Genomic DNA, 19,398 nt, shown 5'->3' with positions numbered 1-19,398 from the left:
TGAATTTAGTGAAAATTAAAGCGGGAAAACAAATTTGGCATTCAAAGGTTCAAGGGAGTATTGCAAAAATATACATGAAGGATGAATTTAAAAATTTAAAAGACGTTTTGCAGATAAGATCGATAAGCATTATTCTGAAAGAGAACTTCCTCTGTTTAGTTACTAACAAAATGAACCTACAAACTTTTTCTTCTTAGAGCAAAATCATGACTGGGTTGATATGGGTTCAGGATCTGACTCTGTAGATTTTGCATCAAGGTTTGTTCATATCTCCGGTCAAGTAGATCCAAATGCATTTTTCACCGGTTCAGAGTCTCTCTGGATGACATTTGAAACTGATGCCTCAGTGAATGATGAAGGCTTTGAGATAATCTTCTATGATGGTAAGTTGCCTGACGTCCACTGTCAGAAATTTTCTATAGAGTATAACTTAAGTAGAGTATAATTTTATTAATATCTGCATGAACTCAATTTGCATAATATTTGGTGAATTTTACTGGCAACATAGTGGTTGTAGCAACAGATTCATGATCGCTAGGCAGAATTTCAAATATTTCGTTGGGTCAACCCCTACCCTGGGTGATTGTGCCACAGACCTCAGACTACTAATACAACAGACAGGAAACGCAGCGCTTTCTATTGAAGTAATGCGTGCCACGTTTTTTTAAGTTATCAGTTCTTATCATATCTAGTAAACATTGCAGAAGAAAAGATTATCATTAGATAAAAATTAATCTTAAAATAACACAAGATCTATTCATATTCCAATCAACTATTGCGATACATCGCGAGACATATGTAATTCTTATTACCTGCATGACCACACCAAAATTCGAAAATGGCACTTACAGAAAAATTTAGCGAATCTGAGGACGATAGTTATGAACGTATAACACGTACTATGAAGACGAGCGCAACAAAAATAACACACCCTCAGTTTTTACCGATAACTGGCTTATGCTGATACACTGAGAGATATCATGTATATGACACTAGCTATCCCATGTTTCGGCACCTCTGAACACAAAAACAAAACTGTTAACACAAAAAGTGGTATGATCGCTCGAAACGCAGCGATATGCCCTTCCTGAAAAAAACAGCGAGAAATATCGTTTCAAAGTTGCTCATTATATATTCAAAAACTATTTGCGGTATATACTAAGACATTCAGTTACTTGTAACTCACCTAATTGTTGGTGGATTCTTAAAATTCTTACACACAGCTGCAAAGGTCAAATGGTCCTGAACGCATCTCCCATTGTTTTGAAAATGTCCGGATCCGTTTTATGAAGAAATATGCATTTTCCACTGGTTGAGATTCATTCATTAACGAATGTGACTTTGGAGGAACCTTGGTTAAGGTCTGCAGGTGCTAGTGCTCAACCGGGCATGATTGTTGCCAAGATAGGACATTAAATGGCCTTTATAATAAGAAAGATGATCATACAGCCCTGTCCCAAACAATAAAGACAACAAATCTATAAATACAGATCTATATATACTTGTCTACTATTAAATATAATCATATCTTGTATACCCGTAGATGGCTGTGTAGCTGAGGAGTATACAGACTCTGAAGGTGAAATCTTATCTCCATTCCATCCCGCTGAATATCCCAACAATGCGAACTGTGTATGGTTTCTTAAGATATCAGATGGCCATGATATCAAAGTCACATTCCATGCTTTCAGACTTGAGGAGGGGCATGACTTCCTGTACATTGGTTATGGCAATGATCCCACATCAGACTACTATCTGGTATGTATTACCCAGTATATGTAAATATCTAGAATAATATCAATGTCAGCGAGGCTAGACTTTAATTCCAAGCATCTGCTATTTTGGAGTAGTAATGATTTTTTTATGTAATACTTATTCTCTTTTAATTTTCTTATTTAGTTTTTCACTGGTTATGACTTACCAGAAGATCTTGTCTTGCACAGCAGTGAAACCTGGTTTAGATTTGTGAGTGATAGAACAAATGTGGACACTGGTTTCAATATTACATACAAAGCCATTTGTAAGTGTATTCTAGGGTATATAATCAATGGCTTCCTATTTGTGGCATTTGAGGTACATGTATATATTTCTCTATGCAATAAACATTATTAAATAAAGTGTGAAACTAAACAATATTTTGTATCTTCAGGTCCAACAGGCTATGATTATCACATTGTTGATGGAGAAGAAAAGTGTTACAAATTTGTTACCGTGCCAACCAAACCATGGGATGAAGCGAGAGAGGACTGTTTATCTACTCTTCACGGTGATTTGGTTATAATTGATGATCAGGCAGAGTTGGATTTCATCAATGCGCAAATGACTTTGAATTACTGGATTGGTAAGTTAATTTTTGAACATTTGTTTCCTTAGACCCCAGTGAAAGTCACTCTGTCGCTGTAGAACCCCAGTGAGATTTTCCATGCTACAAAATTCCCCAATTTTCACTGCCATATGAAATTTGTGAAATTATAGGGGTTTACAGTATTTTTGTCAAAAAAAAAATCATGCACATCCATGTTGGCCTGACTGCATCAGAGTTAGATCCCAGTGTGTCTAGACCATACTCAACTGAGCACTCTGAATCAGTCTCTGTCATAGGTGATTTTTGAATATTCGAGACACGCACGTACAGCGACCGCTTGAACATTATGATACGCAGAAACTACTAAGACGAACAGATCATTATGACCTCACTTAACCAAAAAATTGTTGTTTTCTGTGATTTATCGGATCATTTTAACAGAATGACAATTGAAATCCCATTCACGCATTTCTCATGTTGAATGATCCACAGAAAATGTTAGTACTGCTCCTTCATGCTTTTGGGCTCAAGAGTGGGTCTACTTTTTTGTGTTTGGCAGTGATTCCATGCTAATTAACAAATTTACTGAATTTTGACTTGAGGAAATGTTTTTATATAAAATATAAATAAATAAATAACAAAACTATGAGTAATATAGCGTATTTGAAAAAAAACATGACTGTATTCCCTTGTTTCAATTAGGTTATTCCGACTTGTCAGTTGAAGCCCGATGGAGATGGGTCAATTGTAGAGATGCCTCGGTATGGGACCAATCCAAGTGGGGAAGCGGACAGCCATCGAGTGGTCTTTATGAAGATTGTGGTCTTGCTCGAAGTAATGAATTCTATGATGAGGAGTGTATGCTAAACCATGCATATGTATGTGAAATTACTCCAAAAGGTAAGCAGTTATTGAACAATGAATACAGAGGTAGCAGAGAGGGTGTTTTTATACTGTACAGTACAACCTGTCAAAACCAATGAAACCATTTGAGTCAATTTTCAGTTTTTACTCCAAAAAATTGGCTGGTTCTGAAAAAGGGCAGACTTATTTTTTTTATTATTATTATTGAAAAAGTTAAAGATCCAGTATACAAAAAATGTAATTTTTATGTGTGCTTCTATTACAAATACAATTATATTAGAGAAAATACAGTTGTAACATTATCACTTTGTTGACATTTGTCTTACAGAATTTGAATGGCCAGAAGACATCAATGTACAGGCAGTTGATGCTGTTGGTATATCACCCTATGATATTCATGTTACCTGGACAGTATCCGACTTCAACTGTGATGTGATTGGCTACAGAGTTAGATATAGGCGATATGATTGGTTGGGAGGGTATACTTACTTGGTTGTTGATGGTGGTGATACTGATGAAGCATTTCTGCCAAACTTAGAAAGCTCTACAACATACGTAATCTACGTTGCTGCCATTACTCCTAGATTCCTAATGCCTTATGTTGGACCCGCTGAAGCACAGACTCATGAAGGTACTTAAATTTTGTAGGTGGATTCAAGCACAAGTGCAGTGCTGGGAATATTTCCCATGTTCTCAGATGCATAAAATCTTGTATATATTCAACCAATTCAAAATGATTTTGCTGTGAATGTCCTCGCTACTAGTGATATCTAATTTTCTGCATTGTTGATTTATAGTTGTGAAGCCTCCAGAGCCACCTGTGGAACCTGAGAAACCCTGTGGCAGTAACTACACAACAAAGGAAGGCACAGTTGTCAGAATATCATCACCCGACTATCCGGAAAAATATGATCACAACTTGGTGAGTGTCATATGGTGTTAATCTTTGCAGATAAACTTATAGCGGATTCATTAATATCAATCTGCGAAAAATTGCCTCTGATTATATTTGTATACTTGGATCTGTTGTCCTTGTTGCATAAGCCCCTTGAATTTCTGTCAATTTCACTCCCTCAATGAAGAGAAATGAAGACATGGGCAACTATCTGGCCCATCCAGATTTTTACTTGTAGGTTGTTGTGGCTGTGCTCCATCTTTGACTACATACAAACAGAAATAAAGCTTGTAAATTGCTTCCAGATCTCATACAATCAGCAACCAATCACCAATTGCTATACAGGGTAGTATTCAGTAAGGCTTAATGTAATTGGGTGACACATCCCAATAAAGGAGTGTTGTCTGAATGTGATTTGCATAATTGTTTGCCATTAGAGATGAAACATACCACTGATTGGAGTTAATAGCAATCAGAGCTAGTGTGAATTTTAGTCAGATTGTGCATGAATGTTCCTTTCAAAATACAGCAAACAGCGTGATGTCTCTGAACAAATAATCAAAAAATATTAGTTATTATTATGCAAACAAATTATTTAATGTTAATTAACATTTTTATGTTTTAGCACTGCCAATGGCACGTAGGATCTTCTGGTGCTGGAAAACTTCTGCTTGTCCACATTCGTGACTTTTCAACAGAAGGGTGGTTTGATTGGTTAGACATTGGTGAAGGGTCAAACCCAAGTGATGATGATTCACTTGTACATCACATGTCTGGTCACTTCATATCGTGGGACTTCTGGACATCTTCTACAGAGCAGATCTGGTTAACCTTTGACACTGATAGTACAATTCATTTCCGTGGTTTTCTTCTTGAAATTGAGGAAATCGATGCAGGTTAGTGTCATGAATTCTATCTGAAATATAATCAAAGTATGCTGATGACATATGTAATACATTTTGTGATAGCATTGTGTGTTTTTGAGAGCTTCAAGCCAAATTAAGGAATATGTAATTTTTATCTTTCATTATTTTGGGTTCATCCCATCAGGAAACCCAAAAATGAAACAAATCAATTGGGGTCACCAAAATTGTTAAAACAATTTGAAAAAAAATGTGTTTCCCAGTATGATAATATTTTTTCATGAGAAGTTGTCTCCCAAAATGCATTGCATATATGTGCAGTAATTACATTCAGTAGTGCAAAATTTGAATTTGGCTCAAACTGTTATGTGAACATGTTGCTTATATGTATAGTGATATTGCATTCTTAGAGATTACAGATGATACATGAGCATTTTTGGACTTGTATATTCCATCAGTGATTATCTTATATCTGGACTACATGAAAAATTGTCCTTGCCAGCCAAGGCCAGAAATTTATCTGCATGGTTAATATATACTGTTACTTTTTGCTGAAATTTTGTTTACAATGGCTTTAATCTCAAATGTATACCCATTACTTCTACTCAAATCTTTTCAATATTTAATTTGTTGACTACCCTTCCTAGGTAAGGTAGGAATGTTTCATGAAGTGAATAAAACAATAACATTCTTGACCATGTTTCTGTAGAAGAGCCAGCTCCAGAGCCAAAACCATTGCCAACAGAGGAACCACTGCCAGCAGCTGAATGTGGATACAACGTAACAATAGAAGCAAATGAATATGTAAACATAACTTCCCCAAACTACCCCGAAGAGTATGATAATGACATGGACTGTGTATGGTACCTCAACACTGAATCTGGCTACAGGATTAACGTCACATTCATATTTTTCGATACTGAATACTGCCATGATTGGTTTGAAGTTGGAAATGGACCAAACCACAGGGATCTGACAACGTCCATACAACGTGTATCTGGTGACTATTCTAGTAACCCGCCGGATGCAGTTTCTTCTAGCAGTGATAGAGTCTGGATCACTTTTACATCGGATTACTCTATCACCAGACAAGGTTTTCATGTTATTGCACATGAGATTATTGAGACAGGTCAGTTTTGCTATATTTGCTGCAGGTGCATAATATTTGCTTTAAAAAGCAAATCATCAGCAAAATATTGCATATTATCAAAAAAAAGTTAACTTTGTTATTGAAGGTCCTAGTAACAGTTGACAGAAAGTGAAAAACTTTCCTGGAACCAATGATGTTTTAACTTGATTTGAAGTATTATTTGCGATTTGAATTCTATCCAATATTTTTTTGATCATATAAATATAGCATAGTGCTAATGAAACATAATATATTACCAATGAATGTTTTTGACTGACATTTCTTCTACTTTTGTCTGTCAACAGATCCAGTTTGTGGTGGATCCCACTTCCTACCTTCTGTTCCTAGTTCTTCTGTCAGTATCCAGACTAATAACTACCCGAATAACTACGGCAATAACGAGTACTGTCACTGGGATGTAGAAACTGAAGATCTGCATCTGTATATCCACGTGAATGACTTTGAAACAGAACGTAACTTTGATTGGTATGAGATTGGCAGTGGCACTGATGAGACTGTATCATCTTCATTGCTGTATCGTTTTTCTGGTAGTCAATTGGATGAATCATATTTCAGTGACAGTAGTAGTCTATGGTCTGTGTGGACTAGTGATATATCCGGGAATTACAAAGGATTTAATGTCACTTACTTTACAGGTAAGATATGCATAATAGTTAGCATGTCATTACGGCCAAGTGAGATGATAGGTTTGATTCAGTTGCACTGTCTTCCCAGTAGACCAGTTGTAGATATCTGGTGATATGATATATTCTGTCTGATTACTGTAGGTCAACAGATAGTATGCTTGTTTGAAATTACTTCATTACACACCTCATGCATGCAAACAATTGCAATTTGTTTTAGGATTTTCGCTATGTAGTGATGTCAGTGTATGATAAACAAAAGATATTAGGAGAATTTTTTTTAATGATTATTTAACTACTAACTTCAACTGAGAAAGCATATTGTATGACATATTTATTTGCAAATGGTGCAGAGAATGGAAAATCACCTATTGCTGTAGGGTAACTAGAACATTCTACCGGAACCTGACCATTTCTCTCCTGCTTATTGATTAACAAGCAGTGTGTGACAAAATACTAGACAGTATACTTACCTTGTATGCTCAGCTCCAACAACTTTTACATACAACTTTAATGAACTGTTTTGTTTTTTCTTGCACAGTTGAGCCATGCGGTGGTGATTTGACTGAATCCGATGACATCCAGACTCCTCTATATCCCAAGAACTATGCACATAATAGTTACTGCAGTTGGAACATCCATGTGAACACTGGCAGTCTTATACATATTACATTCCATGATTTCTGGCTAGAAGATGGCTATGATTATCTTTACATTTATGAAGGATCAAGTCGGTTAACGTCAGTGATGGTGGTAGGTTGAGATAAATTCCACTATTTGTAGTACATATTCGTGTCACAGGTTTTGCAAGAAATGTCGTGGAAAGCACCTACATTATGGAAATGTTGATTACCAGCATTACCATCTAAGAATAGATATATGCATTTCATAAACTAAAATTTGTGCACTTTTTGATATTGTAATTTTGAGTCTGATGGATAAAAATATTGTGAGAGTTGTACAGTTTACTTGACCTTTGACTGCCAAAGTCAATGTTCACAACCTTTCACAAAATAAGTATTGAATTTTATTCATAGTTTTTCAAAAATTTAATCAGAATCTTTAGTAAATGAAAATCTATGTTCATTTCGTCCAAATTTAATGAAGAAATATAGAAAAACTGATAAAAATATGCAAAGACACAAATTTTAGCGGGAAAAAAATATATGGCATTCAAAGAGGTTAATGATGTTGTTTTTGTATTTCTGTTCAGGAGTTGACAGGAGATGAAATACCCAAGGATATACTGATAAATGCTGACTCAGCATTATTAATATTCACATCAGATATGTCAGTTAGTGGAAATGGATTTCATCTGACATATGCCGAGTACACTGAAGGTAATTTGTCAATCATGGGAACCTTACTGAAATTTATTCTGAAACTTGGTTTAAGCAAAAAGATATTGAAAGATTCTGCTTGTCTTTCCAGTTCAAATGTGCATTTAATTGATTATTCATGCAAATCAAATTGGATGACATCATTTTGATTGTCAATTAAGTCTTTGATTTAATGTGTTATTTTGTCGAGGCAGATGATTTCTTGAAGTTTCAACATGTGAATCATGAAGTTTATGATTTCCGGAATGAGTATTTTTGGAAATGTTTCTTAGATTAAACTTCTTTGAGAATAGATTCAATTTTCATCAAGCATGAGATTTGTTGTGTATCAATAGCGTGACATGTTGTGCATTTCTCACCAGATGTGGTACCGGCCAAACCATGCGGAGGTGAATTTATTGCCAAATATGATTCCATCCTGGTACTACAGTCTCCCAATTATCCGTCAGACTATTACAACAACGATCATTGTCAGTGGAACATCACATCACCAGCAGATACCAAGATGACTGTCACATTCCGTGATTTCGAGACTGAGCGAGGATATGACTGGGTTGATATTGGTGACGGTCTTGATGACGGTGATCTTACAACACGTATCATTCATCATTCTGGTCATACCCTACCTGTTCCAATAATATCAGCGGATTCTGAGTTATGGATGACGTTTATCACAGACGAATCAATCAGTTTCCGTGGATTCTTACTCCAAATAGAAGTTATCAATGATAGTAAGTATTTCAACACGTCACCACTAGAGGGCACCATTCTTACTATTGTTTACAGGTAATATATGGCTGTTTAGTGTCAAGTGCATGTTTATTGCTACAGTAAAACGTCGCTTATCCGAACGTCAAATATCCGAACTGTTCGGTAATCTGAACACGTGATGTGTCTCCCAACATTGTTAATGTTTTGGCTGAAAGCCATCTGATAAACTGGCCTGTATCCAATTGCCCATTGTCACTTGCTTTATACAAATTAATAGTGTGAATGTTGAATTATTTTAAGCGCCCTGTGATAATAAAAGCGTCAGGAAACTGATCGCCTGCGACCGGTGCCAGTGTAAGTGCGTTTGTGAGCCAGTCTGATGACGTGACGGACAACCTGAACCGTGCCTTTGTGAGCCTGCCTGATTACGTGACAGACACCTGAATCGCCGGTAGTGGCCCACCAAGATGTTGGTTTCAACTCATTATCCACCAAGCTGTGAAAATTCTTTTCATTAAACTGAATAAATAGAGCAACCAGTGCACTGATTTTTCATTTTAGTCTCAAACATCTATCGGTATGCAGTACGAAACATCGCTTACTTATTCCAACGCAATTTACCTTTACACTGTACGCCAAATTTGTTACACTGTTGCTATGTCGAAGTCCCACTCTGTAAAACGCAAACGTGTTGGGCTTGACCTCGACATGAAGCTATCCATCATTAATAGATTGGAGCATGGAGAAACAGCAACAAAGTTAGCCACGGAGTATGGAGTTGGAAAAGCTACCATATCGGGCATAAAGAAATCAAAGTCAAGTCTACGTGATTTCGCTAGCAAGATGGAAACGAACGTTGGATTGAAAAGAAAAATCATGAAAAACGCCAATGATGAAGCTCTTGAGAAAAGCATGTTTGCTTGGTTCTCGCAAGAAAGAAGTCGGGGGACACCTCTTTCCAGGTAAATAATAACAGAGAAGGCAAGGTGGTTTAATGAGCAACTAAACGGCACCAACTCAAACTTCAAAGCAAGTTCTGGATGGTTGAAAAACTTTCAAAAAAGACATGGCATTCGACAAATTTCCGTACAGGGAGAAAAGCTGTCATCTGACATTTCTTCAGTGGAGCCTTTTATTCGTAAGTTACACAACATTATGAATGAAGAAAATTTACAACGCAGATGAATCCGGGCTGTACTGGAAACTTCTCCCGCGTAAAACATTGGCGGCTGCATCAGAGACATCGGCACCGGGGCACAAAGTCAGCAAAGAATGAATAACAATCATGGCTTGTGCCAACGCCGCTGGTACCCACAAATTACCGCTTGTTGTCATTGGAAAATCAAAGAATCCTCGTTGTTTCAAACACGTCAACATGAACAATCTCCCAATCCGATATTTTAACCAAACAAGAGCATGGATGAGTGGGGTAATATTTTATAGTTGGTTTCATGGTGAATTTGTCCCTGGCGTGAAACGTCACCTTCGACAGCAACACCTACCGGAGCGAGCGTTACAACTTTTGGACAACGCTCCGTCCCACCCCGATGTTACGGAATTACGTAGCGACGATGGAGCGATCAAGTGTTTATTTATGCCACCGAACACAATGCCGTTACTCCAACCCATGGATCAAGGAGTTTTAAATGCCACAAAGCGTCGCTACAAAGGGAAGATGCTAAGAAAAGTTATCACGGAAAATGCAGTCGATGAGCATGAAAAAACACTCACCGACTGTATTAAATCTGTGAACTTGAAAGACGCATGTTATATGATCGGGGAAGCGTGGGCCGAAATTTCTGAAGTTTCACTGAAGAATGCATGGCATAAATTGAAAATCAATTTGAAGGATTCCGACGCCGTAGCTTTCACTGAAGTCGCTGATGAAATCGACCTGCCAGACATTGCATCTCAACTAGGCCCTGAGGACCGCAATGCTGCCATAGAATGGATGGAAACGGAAGAAGACGACCCAGGTTTCCAAGTGATCAGTGATGCAGAAATTATTCATTCTGTCCAGCAATCAACGACACATGTAGAAGAGAACCAACAGGAAGATGGATACAACAGTGACAAGGAAAATGAGCCATGTGTTCGTGTACCAACTGACAGCGAAGCAGCCGACATGTTGTCAAAATGTGTGTTATGGCTGGAAGCACAACCAGACTGCGAGTCAACGCAACTTCTGTTATTGCGTGGGATACACAAAAAGGCAATCCAGAGTCGTTATAAGACATCAAAACAGAGTTCGATCGTCAGTTTTTTTAACAAAAAATAAGAGAAAATATATGTAGACAGTCTTGATTTATTTTTTATTAGCATTTTATTTATTTTTCATTACGCAACACGAGATATTGTTTACATTACGCGGTCCACTGCACTTTCTCTGAATTCTCATTGAACTTTTAGCCGCGTTCTTTTACATCTCTGGTAAATTTAAAACTAGTGACTGTACGTGTACGTTGACATGAATATTCTAAATAATTCACTACATTCTTTAAATAAATATGAAGTCAGTGTGTCTTCATTGCAATGTGTAGTTGTTACGTGTGTGTGGTGAGTGGTGAAATTGAACAATGAAAAATGCGCCACCCCAAAGTTCGTATAACCGAACTGTTTGTATATCCGAACAAATAGCGTGTCCCCCGAGAGGTTCGGATATGCGACGTTTTACTGTATTCAAATTGTATAATCAGTATCTCCTTAGCTTTGCTGCTCATTGATATAATAACAGTTTAACAGTCAGCTGTTACAATTTATTGGCTTTATGATATTCTTTTATTAAAATAGAATGCCAACCCTACATATAATGAGTATAAAGTTTTCAGGTAAACTTGTGACAACACAAACTATCTTTTCGTGTACTTGTTCCTTGCTGGATTTTGATTTCGCACTGAGCCAAATCCAAGATGGCCGTCTCCAAATTACCAACATTGATTACATGCAGGTCAAATCACAAACACCAGTGACTGTCAAACCATTTGACATTTTATTGGCCCAAATCTGACAGTATTTATCATCATTTTGCTTCATTTTCAGCCGACACCTCAGAGCCGAAACCCACTCCAACATTGGCACCAACACCGACTACTCCACCACAGTGTGGTAGACATATTGTTGTACCAACAATTGGTGAAGTTGTTGTGGAATCTCCAAATTATCCAGACAATTATGATAATTATTTAGAATGTGAGTGGACAGCTAGTGCCACCACGCCAGGAAGAAGAATTAGAGTCAATTTCATTGATTTCAGAACTGAAATAAGGTAACAATAATTATTGTAGTTTTGTGTTAGTTTATTAGTCCCCGTTCGGACGCAGTCCGAAAACGGGGACTTATGTTTTGCCCTGTGTGCGTCCGTCCGTCCGTGCGTCCGTGTGTCCGTGATCACCTGTATCTCGAACATGCATGGACCAATTAAGTTCAACCTTCACTCATACATCACACATTATATGGGACATATGCACATGCATTTTTTTCATGATCCGATTAACGATAGCCAATAGCGGCCATTTTAAGGCCGAAAATGCATCAAAATCGCACATTTTCACCATTCCGGACCCGGATCTCAGTTATGCATGGACGGATTTTGTTCAAATTTGGTACATACATTAAACATAATAGGACCTTGATGCACGTCATTTTTTTTTTTTGGATCGGGTTCGAAATGGCCGACTGGCGGCCATTTTGTTTTAAAGAATTCAGTTCTGGATTCGTATCTGAGACATGCTTGGATTGATCGAGTTCAAACTTCACACACACAAGGTACATCATGTCACAAATATGTATGTGCATTTGTTTCATGATCTCATTAACGATAGCCAAATGGCGGCTGCTTGAAGGCCGAAAATGCATTGAAATCGCACATTTTCACAATTCCGGACCCAGATCTCAGTTATGCATGGACGGATTTCATTCAAATTTGATACATACATTAAACATAATAGGACCTTGATGCACGTTATTTTTTTTTTCGGATCAAGTTCGAAATAGCCGACTGGCGGCCATTTTGTTTTAAAGAATTCAGTTCTGGATCCGTATCCGAGACATGTCTGGATTGATCAAGTTCAAACTTCACACACACAAGGTACATCATGTCACAAATATGTATGTGCATTTGTTTCATGATCTCATTAACGATAGCCAAATGGGGGCCGCTTTAAGGCCGAAAATGCATTGAAATCGCACATTTTCACCATTCCGGACCCGTATCTCAGTTATGCATGGATGGATTTTGTTCAAATTTGGTACATACATTAAACATAATAGGACCTTGATGCACGTCTTTTTTTTTTTGGGATCAAGTTCGAAATGGCCGACTGGCGGCCATTTTGTTAAAGAATTCAGTTCTGGATCCGTATCCAAGACATGTCTGGATTGATCAAGTTCAAACTTCACACACACATGGTACATCATGTCACAAATAGATATGTGCATTTGTTTCATGATCTGCTTAACAATAGCGGAATGATGGCCATTTTAAGGCCGAAAATGCATCAAAATCACGTATTTTCACAATTCCAGAACCGGATCTCAGTCATGCATGGATGGATTTTGTTCAGATTTAGCATAATGTGTTGTACATATGCAGGTGCATTTCAGTCATGATCTGCTTTGAATGTATATGTCACTCAAATATGAACGGAACGGGGACGTGTCATTGACAATGACTTGTTTCTATCATGAAAAACTAAATTGATCATATTACCATCGTAGAGTCATTCATGGTGTTATTGTCATTTATATTTAATAAAAGAAAAAACGATTTTTTTGTCTAATGATGTATGTGACTCTTTTGGAACAAGAATGTCCTCGCTCTTTCCACCTAACATCACATTTTGGATGTAGTCATGATATCCAATCTGGCAAATAAAGTTTTGTATTTAATACCAAGTAGTGTGTTGTGTGTCTTTGAATTTTCGCTTGTTTACTTCGTCTCTACAAAAAAGTATTCATACATATCTGCATCTTCGCTAGCCAAGGTCTAAGTTTATTCGGCCAAGCCTCTAAACAGACATGGGCAGAACAACCATCAAATATGCGTATTCTAACAGCGCCCCCAGTAGTCAGTTGCGGCTAATCATTGTCCAATCAGTTTGCGAGTTACAAATCCCTCTTTGGCATTTCATTTTAAACAAAACTGTCGCCCATGAATCGTGATATTTGTGATGATAAAATTGCGAAAGTTTTCGATGTTGACGCCCTCAAGCGTCATCAGGTACAGGCAATCGACTCAGTTTTGTGTGGGAAGGATGTCTTCATAGCAACAAAAACAGAAAGTTGAATTTTGTTTTATAATTTGGTACGTCCAAGCTGATTGGGTGCCTTGTTTCGAGGCGCGCCCAATCAGATCTCACTGCTTAAGATACGCAATTAGTCTATGCGATCCCATGTGTACAGGCCTATAGATCGAAGACACAGAACCGTGCGATTCAGACGATGACATATCTGTATCATTTATGAATTAGGTACAAAAGAAAATGAAACTGACCATGATATTTAACTTTTTCGAATGCTATAAGTGTTGCAACATTTTGCAATTTTGTGTGCATTTTTTTATGTCATTGTTCATTGTTTTTACGATTGTCATTGTGCATTTTTAAATGATGTCATTGTTAATTTTGGACCGAATGGAATTAATTTTGGTCTCAATCAAATTTTTAATATAATCCTTTGACTAATTCTAATTATTTTTTATTGTAGATTTGACTATTTGGGGATTGGTGATGGTTTAGACTCTGACGATAGAAGAAGTCGAGTGAGACGTGAATCAGGATATAGATTACCACGACCACATACATCGGCTACTGATGACTTGTGGTTGTTGTTCATCACTGATGGCTCTGTCACATACAGGGGCTTCAATTTAACATTACAGGAAGAACAAGGTATGATTAGAACTATTGTACTCGTATTTGGATTATTTGCACCAAACATAGAAATAAACTAATTAAAAAAATTTCAAAAAAGTAGTATTTATCAATATGCATCATACATGTAAGTAACACAAAAAGTGTGTTACATTTATTTTTCTCTTCATACATTAACAGATTATTTTAAACAAGGATAACACTTTCCCTTTCTGGTAACTGGTTCTCAGTTATACAGGTTTACTTAATGCAGTTGTAGTAAAGTATTCTTCATATTTCCCCGCCCACACAGTGTGTGAGGGTGTAACTGTCACTTAACAATACATTTATTTACCAGGGCACACAGCATTTGAGACCTGATTACACATAGTTACCTAACAACACAATTATTTACCTCCAATTTAATGTTTATTTTTCAGACTGTATTGAGACCCTAACTATCCCAACTGGTGGCTCTGTTGTAATATCTTCACCATATTACCCTCAGAATTATGATCATAATACTTTCTGTGAATGGAAAGTCGTAGCTGATAATGGGCGTAATATACGTGCACTTGTACTTGACTTTGACACAGGTAAGTTTATATATTCCATCAGACCCTGACTGTTTGATAAGTTTAAATTGAGAATTTATAAACTTTACCCAACGACACTATCATAAATGTATGTTGCTAGTCTTCAGATCCTGACTAGCTTAAAAATTGTGCTTTATATATGTTATATGTCATTTTACTCCCAAATCCAGAAAGAAACTATGACACTGTAAACATTGGCACTGGACAGGATTCTACTGCTCTGAGAACCAGAATACTACAAGCATCCGGTACACACGATCAGACAACATTCTACACTGGATCACATGAGATATGGACCACATTCGTTACTGATAATACTTTTACAAGACCAGGATTTCAGATAGAATTCTTTGATGGTGAGAATTATTGAAGCAAATTTTGTTGTTGAATTTAGTTGTGCTCATATCCCAAAGTTGTTGTTTATCACAAAATTTGAATGCACATTGTCAAAATGTTGCTGTCAAATTTATATTTGCTGGAAAAAATTCACCCTGATAAGCTCAATCTTTGTTGAAAAAATAGTGCATTATAAAGAAAGTAAAATAGTCGAAAATTACATTTTGTTTTATTTGTTCTTTCTAAATTTTTGGCAGTTCTTACTTTCACTCTATTTCATCTCTGTACACAGCTATAGAGGGTGTATTATTTTTATGTCGAAGTTTTGCTTCTACTTTACAACAGAAAATGTTCTGTTTCAGATGGCTGTGTGAATGATATCCGTATGGGAACACCAGGGTCAATTCAATCTCCCAACTATCCCAGTGACTATGCCAACAATGCTGACTGTGTCTGGATTATCCAAGTCAATCAAGGCGAGATGATCAAGATTACTTTTATAGATTTCCATCTAGAAAACCATTACGATACTTTACTAGTTGGTGAAGGGTCCGATCCAAACTCTGACGATTACTTGGTAAGAACTATAAATGCTATTATATTTATTGCAAGATTTTATCTTATGAATGTTTTCTGACATTGTCTTGCTAAACACACTCTACACGGTATTGAATATTTGTACACAAATCACATTTTCAGTGTTAGTTTGTGTGCATTCCTGTCTCTATCTATATATGCATATAATTGTATTGTTGTATATTGGTGCCCCTCAGTCAAATTTTCTAAGTCTGTGTTACACAAATTGTGTAACTTTAAACTGGTTAAGAACGCACATCTGAGGTGGTAAAATCTTAATTATTATTGAGTTTCTTGCATTAATATTTGACCCAACCCCATTGCCTGGAGACCCAAGTTGTTTTAAATTATTTATGGTTAATACAGCATCCAGTTTTAAAACATTTAATTTATTTCATTAATACAGTCACTGAATCTTTCCTTCCATTTGGACTCAATTAAGTATCAACAGATAGGTTTCCTCTCATATCTATAATATGTATCAAATAAACCTTCAATCTAACTTACTTAGAAATTAACTGGACCAATTTTACCTGATCCAATCTTGAGCACTGGACATGAAATGTGGCTGCGACTCAAGACTGACTGGAATATAGTAAGACGTGGATTTAACTTGACCTATGAGCTGCAGTGTAAGTACTTACAATTTTTAATGTCAAGATTTCAGCAAAGTAGTCTATGAATTTAGTGTTCCATTCATTTCATTCATTTCCCCATGATATTGAATCTAAGTTTCTTTCACTGAAACAAGGAAATAACTTTTACTGAGCAAAGGAACAGCATTAAAAAACAAGTCATTGTTGTTGTTGTTTTCATCATGCCTACGATAAAGTAATATGGCCAAAAAGCAATATAACTTCCATCTTATATCTGATCACAAGTTGAATTGTTATGGACATGTATTGCTACATGTACATGCATAATATATGCAATCAAATTGGATAATTATGTAAATAATTGGTTATATTAACAGGTAAATTGCTCTGAATGAATTTGTAGTGTATGATTAGTAATTGAGAGTGATTGTAGTAATTGTAGGCTAGTCTTCTGTCAGCATCCTGTATTTTATGTTTTTATGTCCAGTGTGAGTTCTGTGGGTGCCCTTTCATTAGCGATAAGCAGGCATTACGCTGTGACAACTTCTAAAACTGCAATCTAATAATAGTCTCAAACTTTATATTTGTATTTGCTATATCTAATATGCGATTTTTGGACAAGTAAAATGCTTGTCTCCACAAGCTTGTACAAGCTTGTTTGTTATGGTGTTACTGGATGACACTCTTTCTAATAATGTTTTCTTAGCATGAAACTAGGGCACTTTACAATTTAATGAGAATAAACCTTAAGGTATAAGCCTACTAGTCATCTTTAGAAAGTTGGTCATAAATCGCATGAAAATGTTCATTGGTTTATTGTGTGTTACAGAGAAGTATTTTGAGAAACTTGTCCTAATATTTTTCAAAAATCACTGTTTATAGAACAATTCCATAGAGCACAACAAATTTCATTTTTTTGCACTTTTAAAACACAGATTTTTGAAATAATTGATAACAACAAAAAGTACCCCGTCATTTATAATATATCGTTTTTTCAGCCATTACCTGCAATTTAAGATACTATATATTATCTCTACCATGGGAACCTATGGTAAAATCACTGTTACAGTAATACTGCCAAAATTGCCCCTATCCACTAAAATACAACCATCAAAATAAAGCTGGTGACGCCCAACTTTTTAAGTCAATATCCTTATATTGCTTGAAAGTACAATAAGTTATTGGTATTTGAAATCACGAATAGGCTTCTACCTTAAATCAACCGTGACTAGCATACACTGTATGTTTGAGAATACACAGCATGGAAGTGTTTAAGCATGGAGTGACACTGAAAATAAACCTTGGATATGAGAGAAGGAGTTGTCATGTCTATTTCATTTGTGTAGGTCATTAATGTTGGTATTGATAAATTGTCTTCTGTGCAAGCTTGTATTGGCACCATGCTGATATAATTAGCTGCCACTAAAGGGAAGGGACTTTTATTTCTAATATCAGTAAATAAATATCTATATTGCTGCAGGTCCAGAGGGTTATGAGTACCACATTGTTGGAGGTGTTGAGAGATGTTATAAATTTGTAAAAAATGTCAGAGATCGTGAACCATGGAACAATGCCAGAGAGAACTGTCTTTCCACTGAGTATGGTGATTTGGTGATTATTAATGATGATGTTGAACTTCAATATGTCACTGACCAGATGGATGGAGAAAACTATTGGATAGGTATGAACAAATATATACTAGTTTTTTTTTTTTTTTATTTCTGTTCAAGATGGAATATGGGCTAATTAATGACATCTGTGCATCCATCCGTCAATGGTTTTACCCAGAACTACTATATCTCAGCATCATTTTCTGGACCATCTATTTTCAATATAAATCATGGAACATGTATACTGTGCATTATGTTTTAATTCAAAATGGCTTGCTGGTGGCAACTGTATGCACCAAAATCAGTACTTTCTACCATTCTTTAGGTAAATCTTAAACCTGCATGATAGAATACGAACAAAGCATGTTCTGAAGCCTTATTTTCTAAGTGCCTGGACCAATTGCAATTTTAATTATAATAATATATTCTTAATGCAAAACTGTTGTAATAAAATGGTAGAACTGTTTTGATGCTGTGTTTCCTTATATATTGTAGGATATTCTGACATATCTGTTGAGGGTCGATGGAGATGGATAGACTGCAGAGATTCCTCTGAATGGGATCTTTCCAACTGGGCAGAGGGAGAACCTTCAAATGAACCATATGAAGACTGTGCCTTGGTAGATGATCTCCATTGGCAAGATGGGAATTGTAGAATACCACAATACTATGTTTGTGAAATCAACTACAAAGGTATGAGCTGAATGATGACACAGGTGCCTTAATTTAACACACACCATGTATGCGTATTGAGAACTTTGAGTAAGAGATGGGGTTGTTGATAAGCCATTGTGGAAACAACTACATTTCTGTTGCAGATAGATGAAATCGTTTCAGCCTAAAGCTATATAACTATTATTGTAAATAAAGTTGCAAAGCAATTCAATTGGCAATTAGTTAATGTGGATATTTTTTTTAGAATGCATACTAATTACTGGTAGGTAACTTCTCACTTGTAAAACTTATTGAAAACATTTTGAGCAACTTTGAGCAATAATGTATCAATATGTGACAATGTTCTCAAGGAATTTTGGAATTTGCTATGATATTAATGAAGAAACTTATGGTGAATTCAACAGTTTGT

General features: G+C 36.3%; 1 long non-coding RNA gene across 1 annotated transcript; it reads left to right on the top strand.

The window, feature by feature from the left end:
• Positions 1-3,768: 3,768 nt before the first annotated feature.
• On the top strand, positions 3,769-4,030 carry LOC144350634 (uncharacterized). Its single transcript, XR_013420280.1, has 2 exons — positions 3,769-3,800; positions 3,967-4,030. It is a non-coding gene; the product is annotated as an uncharacterized LOC144350634 (long non-coding RNA).
• The last annotated feature ends 15,368 nt before the right edge of the window (positions 4,031-19,398 follow it).

The sequence above is a fragment of the Saccoglossus kowalevskii genome, chromosome 9 (assembly GCF_978046115.1).
Source record: "Saccoglossus kowalevskii chromosome 9, keSacKowa6.1, whole genome shotgun sequence".
NCBI lineage: Eukaryota > Metazoa > Hemichordata > Enteropneusta > Harrimaniidae > Saccoglossus > Saccoglossus kowalevskii.
This window is presented reverse-complemented; position numbering and strand designations above follow the sequence as displayed.